Raw genomic sequence first — 6,932 nt, forward strand, 5'->3', positions numbered from 1 at the left:
AACCCTGGAGACCAAAACTGTACACGATACTCCAGGTGTGGTCTTACCAGGGCTCTGTACAAATGCAAGTGGATTTCCTAGCTCTCGTACTCAATTCCCTTTGTAATAAAGGCCAACATTCCATTAGCCTTCTTCACTGCCTGCTGCACTTGCTCATTCACCTTCAGTGACTGATGAACAAGGACTCCGAGATCTCTTTGTATTTCTCCCTTACCTAACTCTACACCGGTCAGATAATAATCTGCCTTCCTTTTCTTACTCCCAAAGTGGATAACCTCACATCTTTCACATTAAACACCATCTGCCAAGTATCTGCCCACTCACCCAGCCTATCCAAGTCACCCTGAATTCTCCTAACATCCTCATCACATGTCACCCTGCCACCCAGCTTAGTATCATCAATAAGTTTGCTGGTGTTATTTTCAATGCCTTCATCCAAATCGTTGATGTAAATTGTAAACAGCTGTGGTCCCAATACCGAGCCCTGTGGCACCCCACTAGTCACCACCTGCCAGTCCGAGAAACATCCATTCACCGCTACCCTTTGCTTTCTATCTGCCAACCAGTTTTCTATCCATGTCAATGCTTTCCCCCTGATGCCCTGAGCTTTGATTTTACCCACTAATCTCCTATGTGGGACCTTATCAAATGCCTTCTGAAAATCAAGGTACACTACATCCACTGGATCTCTCCCGTCTAACTTCCTGGTTACATCCTCGAACAACTCCGACAGATTAGTCAAGCATGATTTACCCCTGGTAAATCCATGCTGGCTCAGCCCAATCCTATCACTGCTATCTAGATATGCCACTATTTCATCCTTAATAATGGACTCTAGCATCTTCCCCACCACTGATGTTAGGCTGACAGGTCAATAGTTCTCTGTTTTCTCCCTCCCTCCTTTCTTAAAAAGTGGGATAACATTAGCCATTCTCCAATCCTCAGGAGCTGATCCTGAATCTAAGGAACATTGGAAAATGATTACCAATGCATCCGCAATTTCCAGGGCCACCTCGTTTAGTACCGTCGGCTGCAGACCATCCCGACCTGGGGATTTGTCAGCCTTCAGTCCCATCAGTTATCTCATCACGGTTTCCTTCCTAATGTCAATTTGTTTCATTTCCTCTGTTACCCTATGTCCTTGGCCCATCCATACATCTGGGAGATTGCTTGTGTCTTCCTTAGTGAAAACAGATCTAAAGTACTTATTAAATTCTTCTGCCATTTCTCTGTTTCCCATAACAATTTCACCCAATTCATTCTTCAAGGGCCCAACATTGTTCCTAACTATCTTCTTTCTCTTCACATACCTAAAAAAGCTTTTGCTATCTTCCTTTACATTCCTGGCTAGCTTGCGTTTGTACCTCATTTTTTTCTCCCCATATTGTCTTTTTTAGTTAAGTTCTGTTCCTTAAAAACTTCCCAATCATCTGTCCTCCCACTCACCTTAGCTCAGTCATACTTCCTTTTTTTTAATGCTATGCAATCTCTGACTTCCTTTGTCAACCACTGTGGACCCTTTCCCTCCTTTGAATTCTTCCTTCTCTGGGGGATGAACTGATTTTGCACCTTGTGCATTATTCCCAAGAATACCTGCCATTGCTGTTCCACTGTCTTTTCTGCTAGGATATCCATCCAGTCAACTTTGGCCAGCTCCTCCCTCATGGCTCCATAGTTTCCCCTGTTCAACTGCAACACTGACACCTCCGATCTGCCCTTATCCTTCTCAAATTGCAGACAAAATCTTAACATGTTATGATCACTACCTCCTAATGGCTCCTTTACTGCAAGATCGCTTATCAAATCCTGTTCATTACATAACACCAAATCCAGAATAGTCTTGTTCCTGGTCGCCTCTCGTACAAGCTGTTACAAGAATGCATCCCGTACAAACTCCCTATCCTGTGGTCCAGCACCAACCTGATTCTCCCAGTTCACCTGCATGTTGAAATCCCCCATAACTACTGCCACATTACCTTTGCCACATGCCAATGTTAATTCCCTATTCAATTTGCACCCAATATCCATGCTACTGTTTGGTGGCCTGTAGACAACACCCATTTGGGTCCTTTTGCCCTTACTGTTCCTCAGTTCTATCCACACAGACTCTACTTCTCCTGATCCTATGTCCCCCCTTGCAAAGGACTGAATCTCATCTCTCACCAACAGGGCCACCCCACCCCGTCTGCCCACATTTCTGTCCCTACAATAGCACGTATACCCTTGTACATTCATTTCCCAGGTCTGATCTCCCTGCAGCCATGTCTCTGTTATCCCAACAACATCATAGTTACCCATTTGCATCTGGGCTTCAAGCTCATCCGCCTTATTTCTGACACTTCTTGCATTCAGATATAGAATTTTTAGCCCATTTCTCCTCTCTGTTTGAATCGCTGCCTATTGTGCTTAACCCAGCTCCCCGAACTCCCATCGGGCTATACGCCCCTAGAATTTTGTTGTCCTTCTTAAATTTACTTATTCTTTCAACACATTTAACTCCATGTTCCATCAGACCATCCTTCTGTACATGTGTCCTCCTTATCACTTGTTCCGCCTCATCTTTCTCTACTACACACTTAATATTCTGGAACCGTGTAGTCCCCACCCATCCTTTATTCTTCCTCTCGCTATCCTCTCTCACATTTTGGATCCCCGCCCCCTGCAATTTTAGTTTAACCCCCCCCCCCCCCCCCGAGAAGCACTAGCAAACTTTCCTGCAAGAATGTTAGTACCGCTCCAGTTCAGGTGTAAACCGTCCCTTCGGAACAGATCCCACCTTCCCTGGATCAAAGCCCAATTATCTGCAAACCTGAAGCCCTCCCTCCTGCACCATCCTCTCAGCCACGTATTAATCTTTATAATCTTTCTGTTCCTCGCCTCACTCGCACGTGGCACAGGGAGCAATCCTGAGATTGTTACCCTGGAGGTCCTGCCCTTCAGCTTCGCACCTAACTCCCTGAACTCCCTACGGTTCCATATTGTTCCTACAGTATGGCAACTGGAACTGCACAGTGCTCAAATGTGATCCAACTAGTGCTGTGTATAACTAACATGATGCCCCAGGTCTCATACTAAACTCATCTCTTAGGCTGTAGTGTGGAACTTAATCATAGGACAGCCACATCTAAAATCAACTCTGCCTCTCTCACCACCTATTATCCTGGGCATTTTCTCTATTTCTACCATTCATTTCAGTGTTAAATGCTGACTCCTGCCACACCCCCCCCCCCCCCCAGCAAAAACTCTGCAACTTAAAACTGGCTGCTGCTTCCCAGCTTTGACAAAGTGTTAGCTGTTTCTCTTCCCACATCATTGCCTGCTGTGTTGAGTTTTCATCAGCATTTTCTGATCACTGTCATGATGCCTTGCTCTATGTCCAGTTCCAGGACTATGATTGAGCCCCTTCCTCACTGCTCACTATAGAATTGCCCCCTCCCCAGTCCTGTGTCACACACCCAGCACTAACTGATCCAGTTAAAGCCCCAGCAAGTGGGAAGAGGCTGCTCATACTGTTCCAATGCAATGTCACTCAGAAGCAAAATGCCCTCCTCTCCTCTTCTTTCTCCCTTCACATCCCTCTTCCTTTTCTTCCCACCCCTACTGCCAGCAGTCACAGTGATGAAATGGATCCTTGAGCAAAAGGCTCAGGTAGTGAATTACTGGTGAGCAAACTGAGGGGGAGCCTGTTGCATTTTTACCAAACACAGTGTCACTGTTCAGAGTGCTTAGTGTTTGCAGGTCTTTCCGGGAGTGCAGGCTCCCTGACTGGTTCCATCTCAGGCTGGTCACTGAACAAGGGTGCCTTTGAGTGGTTGTGGATTCTTTCTCACTGGGAGGTTCCTGAATCTGACCACAGCACTGTGAGCTTCACTGTTCAGGGCAGGATTCAAATTCTTTCAGAAGCACGAGGTCACAGCCAGTTTTGGGAGGGCTTAGACTAATTTGGCAGCAGTAGAGATTACAGTGAGGTCATACAGGTGGAGTAAGCAGAGCAGACAGGCACATGGGAGGACTCGTGAGTAAACTACTCAGATCTTGTACTGAGAGTTGTCTGTGAAGCCACAGGAAATGGGCAGTCTTAATTCTCATTTGTATTTATGATGGAGAAGGAGCTGGAAGCCGAGTGAGTGCAGATGAGGGTCCTGTGATATCCTGGTATTAGAGGCCTTGAGGTTTAAAGTGTATAGTGCCATAGCTGACCAAATGTATCCCAGGATGTTGTGGTATAGGGATTGCAGGGGCTGGGGCAGAGAGATTGTATTATCGTTGGTCATAGTTGAGAGACTGAAGGGTAACTAATGTTATGTTTTTATTTAAGAAGGGCTGGGAGCTGGAGGAGACAAACAGATGGATAACTGGAAAGATGAATAAGCAGGGCATAGAGATACAGTTGCAAGAAAAAGTTTGTGAACCCTTTTTTTGCATTAATTACATAAAATGTGACTTGATTTTCATCTAGGTTACAGTAATAGAGACAATCTGCCTGAACTAATGACACACACGAACAGTTGCATTACTTTGCATCAATACTGAGTACACCATTTAAATAATCAGTCTAGATTCAAAAAAGTATGTGATTGCTGGGGTAATGCCTTCTACAAAAGCTATTTGGAGTCAGGTGTTCCAATCAATGAGTGCTGTAGGAGGTGACAAAGACCCCGGGTAACAGCAAGACCTGCAAAAGTTTCCAGAACTGGCTAAAGTCTCTATTCATGTGTCCACTATTTGAAAATAAAACTGAGCAAGAGTGCTGTTCATGGAAGGACACCACGGAGGAAAACACCGCTCTCCAGAGAAAAAAACATTGCTGCACATCTCAAGTTTGCAAAAAGACCACCTGGATGTTCCACAACTCTGCTGGGACAATGTTCTGTAGACAAAGGAGATTGCAGTTAACGTTTTGGTGGAATTGTGCTCTGCTATGTTTGGAAGAAAAAGTAAACTGCACACAAACATCAATACCTCATCCCCCAACTGGTGGAAAGAGCATCATGATTTCAGGGCTGTTTTGCTACCTCGGTACAATTGTTGAGGGAACAATGTCTTCAAAATTGTATCAAGAAGTTTTACAAGAGAATGCCATGTACTTGACTGTGAATGATTAAACAAAGTGTTCAATAGACATTAAAGGTACAATTGTTGGTGTGTTTTTAGTTTAGGCAGATTGTATTAGTCTATTATTGTGACTTGGATGAAGACTACACCACATTTTATGAGTAAGTAATTAAGGCAGAACACTGGGTAATTGCAAAGGGTTCACAAACTTCCTTATAATTATGTGGGATTACTGCAGAGTAGTGAGATTGGTACAGGTAGGCATAAACGTGTGTTGAAGCTTAAGTATTCTCCATCACAGCCAGCAAGGGTCCCAATACTCATCTGTGTCACAGGTATCCCTCAAAACCCTCCAGCCTCAGTTTTCTATACTAGTCCTCCCATGTCTGTCTGCTCTGGCTAATGGACCTTTTATTTTCTCTGTCTGACTATCTCCCCACCTGTACAGCCTCACTGGACATCATCAGTTGTAAAGGGACAGATCTTTATTCTGAGGCTATGCCCTCCCTACTAATGAAAATGTACTTTCCACATCCACTCTATCCAGGTCTTTGGTAGGTTTTAATGACATCCACCCCTTCTTCCTCTTGTTCTCCCCCCCCCCCCCACCCACCACCACCACCAACATTCTGAACTCAAGCACAGCGTCTTATACTTTAAGCTTTTCATTCCTGGGATTATTATTGTGAATCTGCTGTAGACCCTCTCCAGTATGAACATGTCCTTCCTCAGACACAGTATTGCTCATATTTCAAATGCGCAGTAAGTCTGTGTTGAACATTCTTGCTTTAAGGTCTGGTCCTCTGAAAACGTTGCATTTGCTGCCTTTACTACCTATAACTCCGAATCCCCTTTCCACCTGTTCTCTGAACCCCCCCCCCCCCATTTAGAAAATAGTCTACACTGGTATTCTTCCTTCCAGCTCAGTCTCTTGAATCCTGGCAAGATCCTTATAAATCTCTTGTGCATTCTTAACAACTTAAAATGACATCTTTCCTGTAGAAGTGACCAAAATTGTACACAATACTCCAAATGCAACCCCACTCCCATCTTTGTAGAACTGCAACATAGTCCAAAATATGGGTCAAATGCTGGCACTGTGAATGGACTTTGAGCTGAAGGGCTTGCTTCTGTGCCGTATCACTGGCTCATTGCAGGAAGCCAGAGGTCAAAGTGTGTTTCTCCAAACTGCCTGACTTGCATTTAAAAGGGTATTTTCCATAACCCTTGACCCACCCTCTCTGCCACTCAACGTAACTGATTTATTCTTCCCAATTGTGATACTCTCACACCTGAAGCATTAATAGTTTCTTTCCCACATTTGCTGCCTTACCTGTTTTCAGAATTTGATTTCCAAACTGCTGCTTCTGATGTTGATCCTTTGACCCAGAGACCCTGCAGAATCCATGTACAATGCAGCTGTGCTAAAAAATGTACTGCCTAAACAAATCCTGTGGACCTGGAGTACATCACACCATTGTTTACCATCGGCACTTCCACCTTCAATACTTTCATTCTAAGCAAATAATTCTAGCAAATATATTGTGACCTAGGGCTCAACATCTCCATCAACAATTGGACCATTGGTTTCCTCATTAACAATGCAAACAGTAAGGTTAGGTGACAAGCTCTCCATCACAATTATTCTCAATACTAGTGCTCCACAAAATTGCATCCTCTGCCTCCTACTCACTCTTGGCCTCCCACAACCATGGCCAGACACTGCTCTAACTCCAGCTTGCAGATGACACCACTGCACTGGGGCAAATCTCACTTGTCAGATTCCAGCAAATAGACGGAGCATGGTGACAATCACCTTTCCTTTGCTAGTAAAGCAAAAGAGGCTGTTGACTTCAAGAAGTGCGCATTATGGTCCC

This window comes from Hypanus sabinus, chromosome 10, assembly GCF_030144855.1.
Source record: "Hypanus sabinus isolate sHypSab1 chromosome 10, sHypSab1.hap1, whole genome shotgun sequence".
Classification (NCBI taxonomy): Eukaryota; Metazoa; Chordata; class Chondrichthyes; order Myliobatiformes; family Dasyatidae; genus Hypanus; species Hypanus sabinus.